This window comes from Macaca thibetana, chromosome 3, assembly GCF_024542745.1.
Source record: "Macaca thibetana thibetana isolate TM-01 chromosome 3, ASM2454274v1, whole genome shotgun sequence".
NCBI lineage: Eukaryota > Metazoa > Chordata > Mammalia > Primates > Cercopithecidae > Macaca > Macaca thibetana.
This window is the reverse complement of record NC_065580.1, coordinates 27,934,847-27,948,074: the sequence shown is the minus strand read 5'-3', so window position 1 is coordinate 27,948,074 and position 13,228 is coordinate 27,934,847. Positions and strand designations below refer to the sequence as shown.

Below are 13,228 nucleotides of genomic sequence, written 5' to 3'. Positions count from 1 at the left end.
AGCCTGGGCAACGTGGTGAAATCCCATCTCTATGAAAAACATAAACGTTAGCTGGGAGTGGCGGTGTGCACCTGTGGTTCCAGCTACTCAGGAGGCTGAGATGGGAGGATTGCTTGAACCTGGGAGGTCGAGGCTGCAATGAGCTGTGATCATGCCCATGCACTCCAGCCTGGGAAACCCCATTTCAAAAAAAAGAAAATGGTTATGGTAGGCTTTTGGCCATGGGAATGGACAGAGAAGGCAAATGCAAGATACATTATGGAGGTAGTATTGACAGAGCTTGGCGACAATTGGTTTTGGGATGTAAAAGATGACTGTGGTTTTGAGCATGGGTGAGTCAGAGGATGGAGATGCTGAGACTGTAGGAGGTTTGCCGGGAAAGATGCTGAGTTTGATTTCGAGCACATTTAGCCCATTCCGAACACATCGGCTAACATAATCATATAAAACACAAGCCAATTCCTGACTTGCCTCTGCTCAAAAAACACTTCAATGTCTTCTCATCTTACTCAGAGTAAAACAAACATCCTTACAATGGCTGATAAAGCCTTCAGTGGCCTGGCTGCCCACATTCCCTCTGAGCTCATCTTCCTCCTTGCTCGCTTCTCGCTGGGCACTGCCACCCTGGCCTTCTTGCTGTTCCCCAAACATTGTCCGACATAGGTCTGCCTTAGGGCCTTTCTTAGCGTTTTCTCTGCCTGAAACTCTCTTTCCTCAGTCTGTTCTTACACCTTTATCCCTCACTTCTTTTGGCTCTTATTCAATATATATATATATATTTTTTGAGACAGTTTCGCTCTTGTTACCCAGGCTGGAGTGCAATGGCACAATCTCAGCTCACTGCAACCTCCGTCTCCTGGGTTCAAGTGACTCTCCTGCCTCAGCCTCCCCAATAGCTGGGATTACAGGTGCCCATCACCATGCCCAGCTACTTTTGTATTTTTAGTAGAGACGGGATGGGATTTCACCATGTTGGCCAGGCTGATCTCAAACTCTTGACCTCAGGTGATCTGCCTGCCACGGCCTCCCAAAATGCTAGGATTACAGGTGTGAGCCACTGCATCCGGCCTAAATATCATCTTTTATGAAAGGCCTTTCCTGATCATCCTGTATAAAACAGTAACACTCCCCCCGCCACATCCCCTCTCTCCAGTTTCCTCTTCTCCATTGTACTGATCAGCATCTAACATACTATTTGTTTACTTGTTTATATCACAACCTGGAAACTGAAGCTGTAAAAAAAAATTAATGAAATGATCCACTGTTTCCCAGGGTATGATGAGGTTTGCTACTCTCATACACCATTACACCATTCTTGGGACTGGGCATTGTTATAATCCCTTTGAAAAGTAATTTGGCAGTAAGTATAAAGAGTCATAAAATGTCCATCTCCTGGAACATTTTATGGTTTGAAAATTCTGAAAGTCGATCCTAAGAAGATAATCTAAAATGTGGAAAAGAAGGCCAGGTATGGTGGCTTCTGTCTATAATCTCAGCACTTTGGGAGGCTGAGGCAGGAGGGTTGCCTGAGCCTAGGAGATCAAGACAAGCCTAGGGCAACATGGAGAGACTCTGTCTCTATAAAATATAAAAAATTAACCAGATATGATGGCACATACCTGTGGTCGCAGCTACTCAGGAGGCTGAGGTGAGAGGATCACCTGAGCCTGGGAGGTTGAGGCCACAGTGAGCTGTGATGGTGCCACTGCACTCCAGCCTGGGCAACAGAGCAAGATTGTCTCAAAAGAAAAAAAAAATGTAGAAAAGAAAACACGTGGAAAAATGTATACTAATGTGGTATTTATAATATCAAGAACTTGGAAAGATTCTAAACATCTAACAATATACAGAAACAGGTAAATTAAGTAAATTACTGTTCATTTACTTAATGACATATTATTCACTTGTTAAAAGGATAGTTATGAAAGGCTGGTTAGCAACAAGGAAAATGCTACAAGGCAATGTTATACTTAAAATAATAGGATCCACGACTGTATAGAGTATGATTTCACTTATCTTTAAATATACACCCAAAGAATATCAATCCCAATGCTGATATTAAATGCATTAGGCTAATGGAATTATTGGTGACTTATTTTTTCTAAATCCTTTCAGTTTTCTGTATTTAGGTTATATCCTTTCTGTAATGTGCTATTTAATTTTTTATAATAATCATTTTTTAAAATACTCAAAAGAAACTACTGTTACAACTAACTCACCACCATCTAGATGGCATTGTTGGGTATCAGTGGTAAGTGTGAGTCTCCAGGCTGATGGCTTCTACTTTTAGTTCTGAGGATCCTGACATCAATGGCTGGCCCTACAGCTCATTAGCCTCCCACATCTCATTCCTCCACTTTCTCATTCCTGACTCCTTCCTCTTTGCCACTCTTCCTGTATAATTTTAGGCTGTGTCTGCCTGATTATGAAGGACACAATTATGAAACAAGAAAAGCTAAAAAAAAAAAAAAAAAAAGCCACACAACTTGCCCCCATGCATCTTGATAATCTTCATGTACATGGATCAAGGCTAAGCCACCATATTAATGCCCCCTTCTAGTTTTCTCATTCTAGCTACCCCCGTCCCCATTGGTAGACATTAAGGATTCCCACTTGGCTGTTCTCTGTAGCACCAGCCAGCCACCGTGTCCAGCCGAAACCCTCATTTTCTCATCTAAAGTCCTATGTCCTTAGACAATACACTAACAAACACACACCAATTATTAAGATAGCCTAAGTTAACTTATTATATAGGCATTGCCTAAGTGGAGTAAACAATTGAATAACAGAATAATTCAACCTGAAACCTGTAATCAATTGATGCCCCAAATATCAGTGTCTGAATTAACCAGCTCATTGCTTCAGATTTTTTCTGCATATGTCACAGTGTCTCGATAACTATTTGAGACCAAAAAATTAACAGTTTACTGTAAACTGTTACAGTAAAATTAACAGTAAACTGTTAATTTTAACTACTTTGGTTATCTGCAGTATTCTAAGTATTTATTTAGTAATTAAAATTAGTTTTATCTGCTTTGATTAATGGCCTCATTTGAAGGATCTGGAAGCTGTTTTTTTGAGACAATAGAACATTTTTTGATAAAGCAAAACTCTTAATTGAGTTAGATCCTTTCAAATGGTTATTTAGACTTAAGAATTGAGATTATTAATAGCAGACTTATAAGATGTCAAAAGGAATGTATTATCTAGTTATGACTAATAGGATTTTAGAGAAAATTTTTCACAAAAAGAGATTTTTCCATTTAATAACCCATTTATTTTCAAGCAATAGTCTGTTGAATAAAGATTCTAAGCAAATTCACTGTAATGGGGATGGAGGAATTAAATAGAATTTCCCAAGAAATGTTGTTCATAGTGTTCACCATTATAACAGCCCAACAGTGTTCTTGTATGCCTTCTTTGGCTAAAGTCCCACGTAGAAAACCCTTTCACCTAGACACGGTGGTTCACACCTGTAATCTTAATACTTGGGAGACTGAGGTGGGAGGATCGCTTGAGCCCGGGAATTTGAGGCTATAGTGAGCTATGATCATGCCACTGCACTGTTGAGCAACACAGCAGACCCTATCTTTATGAAAGAGAGAGAGAGAGAGAGAGAGCCCTTGTAGCTGCTGACACAGACGTGAGGAATCATAACATGATTGCCCTCATCACAGCTAACAATTTTGAGAATTTACTGTGAGCCAGCCTTTGCTGCATACTGCACTAAATTGTCTCATTTTAATGCTCAGAAATCAATAAAGTAGGCACAAATGTTATAGTCATTTTTAGATAAAGAAACTGAGGCCTAGAAAGATTAAGTAACTTGTTCAAGAGACAGCATTTAACATAAAACACAGATGTGTTGTATTGGCTGTTTTGCCTTCTCTGTGATGCTGAGAAAATAACATTTTTTAAAGGAATTTCAGATTCGACTTTACAGCTTTTAATTTAAAAGGAAAAATGAAAGGCCTTTTGAATTGCTGTGGCTGTTATGCCATTGACTAATTCCATTGGAAAGCTGGTTCAGTAAGAGCTGAAATTCTAGAAGTCTGAAATGTCTGAGAGACTGAGTTCCCCTTGGCTAGTTGGTGCTTCCCTCACAAGCTTTTCCCACATCAGCCTGTGCTGTAAACCTCCCTTTCAGTCTGTGATGATTTCATCTCTGAGGGTTTGTCACTCGTGGAGCTGTCCTTGGTCTGACAGGTCAGAGAAGAAAAGTTTTTGCCTGGGGTCTCTGGCTCCTCACAAAGTTGCTGCACGTCTCAGCTGATTTATATTAATAGAAATCCACAAACCCGCCATGTACAACAGATTGAGAGAATTCTTAGGAAAGGCCACAAAAACGCTGAAGTACTTCATCATAGTATATTTTCATTTTTCCCTGCAATTGAGCAGAGCTTTTCCATCTTAGATCAGGACATGGGAAACCTAAAGTTCACTTAAGAAAATCAGGCTGAAGACCCGTTTTGGGCATTATACAGTTCTAAACGCTGCAAAAGAGCAAGATAATATTCCTCCCCTCAAAGATTTTACATGTCAATGATAAGACACACATAAAAAAGTTAGACAACCCGACATCATAAAGAGATGAATCAGAAGCCAGTAGTGTACCATGGATACCAAGTGTTTGAAATCCAAGGCAGGGTTATGGGGAGGAGGTCATTGGATGCTGAAATGGTGAGGGAGGTTTCTGGGGAGAGGGGGGAAATTTAATATAGGTCTTGAAGAGGAGAAAGCTAGCCACAGGACAGAGTGTATACTGTAACGCCACTTACCTAAAAACGAAGCAAAAAAAAAATTGTATGGGTTTATTAAATGCAGTGAAAAAGGGTCGGAAGGATAACTAGCATATTGGAAGAAGGGTAATACAGTTGGCAGGTGGGAGAGGGGAAGGGCTAGAATTAATAGGGACTTTCAGTTTTTACTGTACATATATTCTATATTGTTTAAATATTTTTTATTTATTTATTTAGATTGAGTTTTGCTTTTGTAGCCAAGGCTGGAGTGCAGTGGTGCAATCTTGGCTCACTGCAACCTCCCCCTCCTGGGTTCAAGTGATTTCCTGTCTCAGCCTCCCAAGTAGCTGGGATTACAGGCATCCGCCACCACGGGTGGCTAATTTTTTGTATTTTTAGTGGAGACAGGGTTTCACCACGTTGGCCAGGCTGATCTCGAACTCCTGACCTCAGGTAATCCACCTGACTCGGCCTCCCAAAGTGCTGGGATTACAGGCATGAGCCACCGCACCTGGCCTGTTTGAATATTTTTCTAATGAGGATATACTTATGCATTATTTGGTATAATTAAGAAATACAACATTGACAAAGAACAGATAGAACTTGGGCTTGTAGAGCAAAAGAAAGAGGGTATTTTAGTTGAGAAGAACAGCTTGAGTACATGCCTGAAGGTGGAAATGTCCAGGGTGTATTTTGGGAAACAATGAGGAGACCAGTGGGACCAGCACAGAAGGGACATAGTAGCAGTTAGATTGGGGCCAGGTGGAGAAGAGCTGTGAACGCAAGACCTAGTGTGAGCCTTTCACCTTCCACCAAAGCAATGAAGAGCCTTCGAAGAGTTGATCTGGAGTTCGTTAATCTGTTCACACAAGAATTTATTGATGAGCATACCTGAAGACCTAGCAAAGTTAGAGAATAGAAATTGAAATCTACCTTTCTTGTACACCATGCAAAGCCATTGTACTGTCTCCTATAGTAACTGCAGCAAGAAAGGTTCTGATGTATACAAACCTGTTGTTGGGCATTTCAGGAAACACTGAAAATAGAAATGCTGTCAGAAGCAATTGGGGAGCAACCACTTCTACTTGATCCATAGTATTCATTCCACTGTAAGTCTTTGTGTAATGTTTGACAGCTATGATGAATGACTTAAATGTAGTAGGGAGATTTTGATCCCCAGCATATGAGAAATGACTGAGTCAAATTTGTAAAAGTTGAGTAAAAATTACTTGATTTAAAAAAATGAAAATCAGGTGGATTCTGTAACATGAGATTTGCATTAGTGAATGTGCTTTCATTGAATGAACTGACAAAAATCAATATTTTCTTTAAATTTGCATTTGTAACACTATTCAAATACTTATATATACATCATATTTTGTATATACAAACACACACACACACATTCATACAACAGACACAACAAAAATCTGTAGCTATCGGGGAGTGAGGAAATACCTGACCTACAAGCCCATCTTGGAGGAAATATTAAATCTAATGAGAGGAAAAATACTACAGCTAGTTGAACCTTGACTCAGTCATGCATTCTGACTCATGTGAAATGATTGGATTATGAGTGAGATGAATTTTTTTTATTGACCAACAAGTGGAAGAGGGACATATCAGAGTCCTAGAATGATAATGCAAGTTAAGTTTATAAAAACATAGTCTTGGCCTGGCGTGGTGGCTCACGCCTGTAATCCCAGCACTTTGGGAGGCCAAGGTGGGTGGATCATCTGAGGTCAGGAGTTTGAGGCCAGCCTGGCCAAGATGGTGAAACCCCATTTCTACTAAAAATACAAAAATTAGCCGAGTGTGGTGGTGCACGCCTGCAATCCCAGCTACTTGGGAGGCTGAGGCAGGAGAATTGCTTGAACCCAGGAGGTGGAGGTTGCAGTGAGCCAAGATTGTGCCATTGCACTCCAACCTGGGTGACAAAGCAAGAGTCCATCTCAAACAAATAAACAAAAAAACACACACAGAAACATAGTTTTCAGCTGACTCAGTGCTGCTCCACAAGAAGCAGCTTAAGAAACGAAAACAAAAACAGTCTTCTCCTGTAGGAGCTGAATTAAAAAAACAAATCAAAACAACAAAATAAAACAAAACAAAACAACATAGTCTTCATTTACTACAGATTTTCTTGTAACCAGAAGTGCTACTGGAGGAAGAAACTGACAATTGAATTGAGTTTTCAGGTTTTACTTTGCTTCTCCAGACCTTAAAGACTTTTGATCCCCATTTATCCCTCACTCCACCATTTCCTTCTCATTCCACAATATGTGTCCTTTTTCAGAGACACAGATGGCACTCTTAATCGGAAAAACTGAATTTTCTTGCCTGGTGATGGGAAAACAAATAACGGGGACAAGATAGATTTTAAAAGGCTTTGAAAGTTCCAGGGAAAGGGAGATTCCTGATTTCGTGTGTTGCATTTTCTTCAGAACCCGTTTTCTCTTCTTAATCCTTCTTTATCCTACAAAATTACTTTGTGGTATCTCTTCCCGACATGAGGTGAGGGCAGCACGAGGCATCTGACCTCCACGTGTTGGGAGAAGGCAGGAATACAAGATGATCCTGTGCCTGACATGATTAAACAGACGCATACACATTTTACAATCACAAATTTTGGAATAAAAAATGATCCTTTAAGAAAAATCTTCTAATTGTTTTCATATAGTTCTCAGTACCAATCTTGATGAGAATTGATAATTCAAACCGGTAAATATTTACTGCTACCTGCCAAGTTGAATTAAAATAATTCATTTCGTTCTGACAATATTGCACTCTTGAGTAGAGTTACAGAAGAAGAGCAAGTACAGACTCTAAGTTTCCAGTACAATCCAGACAGGACAAGTCTGTTCTCTGTCTCTCTTCCCCAGTTGTCTCCCTCCCTGATAACTGGTAGATAGATAGATAGATAGATAGATAGATAGATAGATAGATAGGGTGGGTGGATGGATACATAGATAGGCAGATGGATGGGTGGGTGGGTGGGTGGGTGGATGGATGGATGGATGGATAGATAGATAGATAGATAGATAGATAGATAGATAGATAGATAGATAGATGGATGGATAGGGTGGATGGATGGATGGATAGATGGATGGATAGATAGATAGATAGATAGATAGATAGATAGATAGATAGATAGATAGATAGATAGATAGATGATAGACGATAGCTAGATAGATAGATAGATAGAATGGATGGACAGATAGATAGAGAGATAGAATGGATGGATAGATAGATACAGATAGATGGACAGACAGACAGATAGAGTAGGTGGAAGAAACTTCTTCCTGATTTTGATGTTCTCCCACATATGAAAAGATGGAGCTTCTGTGATTGACAATAGCTTAAGCAAAGACAGGGAAAGAATATTTATGAGTACAGAAGTTAGGTGATTCTAAGCAGAAAGATGAGAGCCAATTTTGTAATCACACAACATTTTTTAAAAGAGAGGAAGGAGTAGGCCAGGCGCAGTGGCTCATGCCTGTAATCCCAGCACTTTGGGAGGCCGATCACGAGGTCAGGAGTTTGTAACCATCCTGGCTAACACTGTGAAACCCCATCTCTACTAAAAGTACAAAAAATTAGCTGGGCATGGTGTCGGGCACCTGTAGTCACAGCTACTCAGGAGGCTGAGGCAGGAGAATGGTGTGAACCCAGGAGGTAGAGCTTGCAGTGAGCCGAGATCGCACCACTGCACTCCAGCCTGGGCAACAGTGCAAGACTCTGTCTCAAAAAAAGAGAAAAAAAAGAGGAAGGAGTAGGTATTGTCGAAGAATTAATGCCCTAAAATAATGCTAAGAAAAAATAGGAACATCTAGAGAGTTAGGAAAGATTTTGGACACCCAAATAACTCCCATTTCTCTTTTGGTATGTCAACATGTTTGAGATTAAACATATAAAAATACAAACAGGTCAGGCGCGGTGGCTCATGCCTGTAATCCTAGCACTTTGGGAGGCAGAGGCAGGTGGATCACAAGGTCAGGAGTTTGAGACCAGCCTGGCCAATATGGTGAAACCCCGTCTCTACTAAAAATACAAAATTTAGTTGGGTGTGGTGGCACATGCCTGTGGTCCCAGCTACTCTGGAGTCTGAGGCAGTAGAATCACTAGAACCCGGGAGGCGGAGGTTGCGGTGAGCCAAGATCGTGCCATTGCACTCCAGCCTGGACAACAGAGTGAGACTCCCTCTCAAAAAAAAAAAAAAAAAATACAAATATTACTCTGATGATGCTATTACAGATCTCCAAAAGCAAAGGAACAAATACCCCATTTACTCCCCACTGACATTGATTATTTTATCCCTGGTTTGTGACCTAAAATGAATTGAGGAACTTACTATATTCAGTTCATTTCTGCCTTCCCTCTAAGTTCCGGGATAAACTTTGAAGTTAATATTTTTTATTAAAGTTTATTTTATCAAAACATTGAATATTTGTAATTTGTAACATATCCTATATATTTTTAATTTATGCAAACTAATAATTTCCTAAAATATGCAATTAATGGTATTCTTAACAGATTCACATATTTTTATGTATTGAAGTACTTATTTATGGAAATCTATCTTTTCTTTATGTATTTTTAAATATTTCATGTGCTTTAATATTTTGCTTTTTTGACAATAAAAATATTTTATTTTGTGGGTTTTTAAAAAGATTTATACTATTGTTTTCCTTTTTTTAACCAACAGCTAAATTTGGAAGTTCTGTCTTATGTTGCAATGACTCTTGTTGGTACAAAAAGTTTATCTTTTGGGGAGCTATAAAGATTTCTTGTCTTTTAAGCCTTATTTACAAAGTTTTTGTCAATTGTTTTATATTGACTTTCTCATTAACTTGCCAGCAATAAGCAAAAATAAAGCTAGGACTGTGTCAAAAAAATTCACTGGCGCACATTCATCCTTCTTCAGCAGGTTTACTCCATAGTGTTCCCCATTCAGCTACTGTGCCGGCCAATGGAAACAGCGAGTCGCTGTCTGAAATGAAGAATAATTGGAAACATGGTGCCCGTTTCTTTTCCTGCAAATAACAATTCATCCATTTAACATTCTTTTGCTGCTCTTGAATTCTGTAGTAGACAGCCCTGTGTTCACTGTTCAGTTGAGGCCCATTTGAGAAAAGCTAACCTTCTAGCCTGCTGTTGACCCTCCAATGGGAAACAGTGACAGTCATCGACGGCTTCTACATAGAGCTAGTGACATGTGGCACTAGCAGCTTCATGTAGGTAAATGGACCTCAGGCTGGAAAATGCTAGGCTGGGAGGGACAGTAATAATGATAAAAGATTAAAATTCTGGCTATTATGATCTCCACTCTCCAAAGAAACAAAGCCCAGAAAGGTTAAATAACTTGCACAAGGTCACTTGGCCAGCAAGCTGTAGAACAGACTGTTTCCAATGTCTTTCTTGTGTACCCTACACAATCTTTTATGGTCACATATGTGATTGATTTTTAAATGTTCCATACACATATAAAAAGATTGGGCCGGGCGCAGTGGCTCATGCCTGTCATCCCAGCACGTTGGGAGGCCAAGGAGGGCGGATCACGAGGTCAGGAGTTTGAGACCAGCCAGGCCAATAGTAAAACCCCATCTAAAAATACAAAAAAAAAAAAAAAAAAAAAGCCAGACATGGTGGCGCGTGCCTGTAGTCCCAGCTACTCAGCAGGCTGAGGCAGAAGAATCGCTTGAACCTGGGAGGCAGAGGTTACAGTGAGCCAAGATTGCGCCACTGCACTCCAGCCTGGGTGACAGAGCGAGACTCCATCTCAAAAAAAAAAGATTGCATATTCCCTTTTTGCAAGATATATATGTGGTTTTTATGCTGTTTACTAATCACATACACTCTTATATATGTGTATATAATAAGCCTTTGATGATATCATTATAGTTGTCTATATTCTTGCTTGTTTTCGACTTCATGTTCTATCAAATTCTGAAAGGGATGTATTAAAATCTACCACTATGGTTATAATTTCATCAAATGCTCCTTGTCTTTTGATTTTTATTTTGCACTGTTTTTTAGTGCATAATAGCTGATAACTCGTGTATCTTTGTCATGTTTCTATTCATATCACAGGAAATTGGGCTGGCTGCATAAAAAAGGATACCCACATCGTAGTGGCTTAAGTACATGAAGCTGTGTTTGTCTCATATAAAAGATGTTTGGAGGTAGGAAGTCCAGGACTGGAATAGTACCTCTGTGGTCATCTGGAATGCAAGCTACTTCTGTCTTCCTACTCTGTCACCTTTAGTGTGTGGCACCCATATTTCAAGTCATGGTTGCAAGATGGCTCCTGCAGCTCTAGCCATCACATACATATTCCAGACAGGAAGGAGGAAAAAGAGTAAAAATGAGTAATCCAGGTGAGTTAGATTTCAGTAGGCCCCATCCACTAACTTCTGCTTACAACTTACTCTTTTTTGTTTTCTGAGATGGAGTTTCCCTCTTGTCACCCAGGCTGAAGTGCAATGGCGTTATCTCAGCTCATTGCAACCTTTGCCTTCTGGGTTCAAGCTATTCTCCTGCCTGAGCCTCCTGAGTAGCTGGGATTACAGGCACCTGCCACATGCCCAGCCATTTTTTTTAAATTTTTTAAAAAAATTTTTAGTAGAGACAGGGTTTCACCATGTTGGCCAGGCTGGTCTCAAACTCCTGACCTCAGGTGATCTGCCCGCCTCGGCCTCCCAAAGTGCTGGGATTACAGGCATGAGCCACCTACAATTTATTGTCTACCCGTTACTATAAAAGGAGATGGAAAAATTAACTTAAAAAAAAATGTGGACACACTGCTGCTCCAAATTAAATTGAAGTTTTGTTAGCAAGGATGAAGAGGAATGGACATTGTATAAGCATCTAGCAATCTTCGCCACAGTCTGTTCAATCGTTCCAGTCTCTTGTTCCTGTTTAATGCTTCTGGCCTTGAATTTGTTCATATTGGCACTCCTGCTTTTGTTTGTTTTGCTTTTTTCCTTTTTTGTTGTTATTTTTGGCAATCAGCATTCTCAGGTTGAACACTCCTGCTTTTGGAGTTGCCTGACATATATCTGCCCAGTCATTTATTTGCAAACTTTCATAGTCACTTTCTTAGACGTGAATTCCTCAGACATAGCTTAATTTTGTTTTAGCCCAATCTAAAAGTTTGTCTTTTGACAGAGATTCAACTCGTTCACGTTTTTCAGTGGTACTTGATATTTTTTATTCTTTCTATTTTATTTTTACTATGTATTATACTTCATTATTGTTTCCTTCCCCCCCCTTTCCTTAGACTTACTGGCTTGATCATTTATAAAAAGTATTTCCGGCCGGGCGCGGTGGCTCAAGCCTGTAATCCCAGCACTTTGGGAGGCCGAGGCGGGCGGATCACGAGGTCAGGAGATCGAGACCATCCTGGCTAACACGGTGAAACCCCGTCTCTACTAAAAATACAAAAAACTAGCCGGGCGCGGTGGCGGGCGCCTGTAGTCCCAGCTACTCGGGAGGCTGAGGCAGGAGAATGGTGTAAACCCGGGAGGCGGAGCTTGCAGTGAGCTGAGACCCGGCCACTGCACTCCAGCCTGGGTGACAGAGCAAGACTCCGTCTCAAAAAAAAAAAAAAAAAAAAAAAAAAAGTATTTCCTTCTGCTGTTAACGAGAAAGTTTTCTTCTGAAGCGCTTGCTTCTCTTATATAAATAAATACCTTTCTTGACTGAATAAGCATATTCCTGTATCTCAGAGGTTCACTGTGAATATGTTGAAGAAGAAATACAATTTATTTCTTTACTAGTGAAATAATAAATAAGGTCATGGGCACCATGTAATAATTAAGGAAGATTATTTTCCTCACTTCCTTCAACATCACACTTAGATGGCAACAAATATCTCGCTACTCAGTGAAGCAGGGCTGGAAATGAGCCCTGTCTTGATGGAGCTGCTATGGCCGGCACTTCCCAGATTCCTTTCAGGGTCTACCTATTGAAGCAAGAAGGCCAGCTGTTATCCTGAAATTCTAAAGTCCACGCGGAGAAGAATTATGATCAGTATTCATCCATACACTTCTCTAACTCTACTGAATGCAAAATAAGCTATCAAGAGTGATAAGGCAAATAATTATGACTAATACTGTAATACACTTTGTGGCTTGCTATCTCCATTGCATTTGGTTTTTAAAAGAGACATTATTATTATTATTATTATTTTGTTGTTGTTTTGAGATGGAGTCTTGTTCTGTCACCAGGCTGGAGTACAGTGGCGCCATCTCGGCTCACTGCAACCTCTGCCTCCTGGGTTCAAGCGATTCTCCTGCCTCAGCCTCCTGAGTAGCTGGGACTACAGGTGCCCGCCACCACACCCAGCCAATTTTTTGTATTTTTAGTAGAGATGGGATTTCACCATGGTAGCCAGGATGGTCTTGATCTCCTGTCCTTGTAATCCACCCGCCTTGGCCTCCCAAAATGCTGGGATTATAGGCGTAAGCCACCGCACCTGGCTGGTTCTA

At 40.3% G+C, this 13,228-nt stretch overlaps 1 protein-coding gene across 1 annotated transcript in view; it reads left to right on the top strand.

The window, feature by feature from the left end:
* The window catches only part of MKLN1 (muskelin 1), a 396,930-nt gene that overhangs the window by 55,455 nt on the left and 328,247 nt on the right, over positions 1–13,228 (top strand). The gene's annotated exons all lie outside the window — the stretch shown is intronic.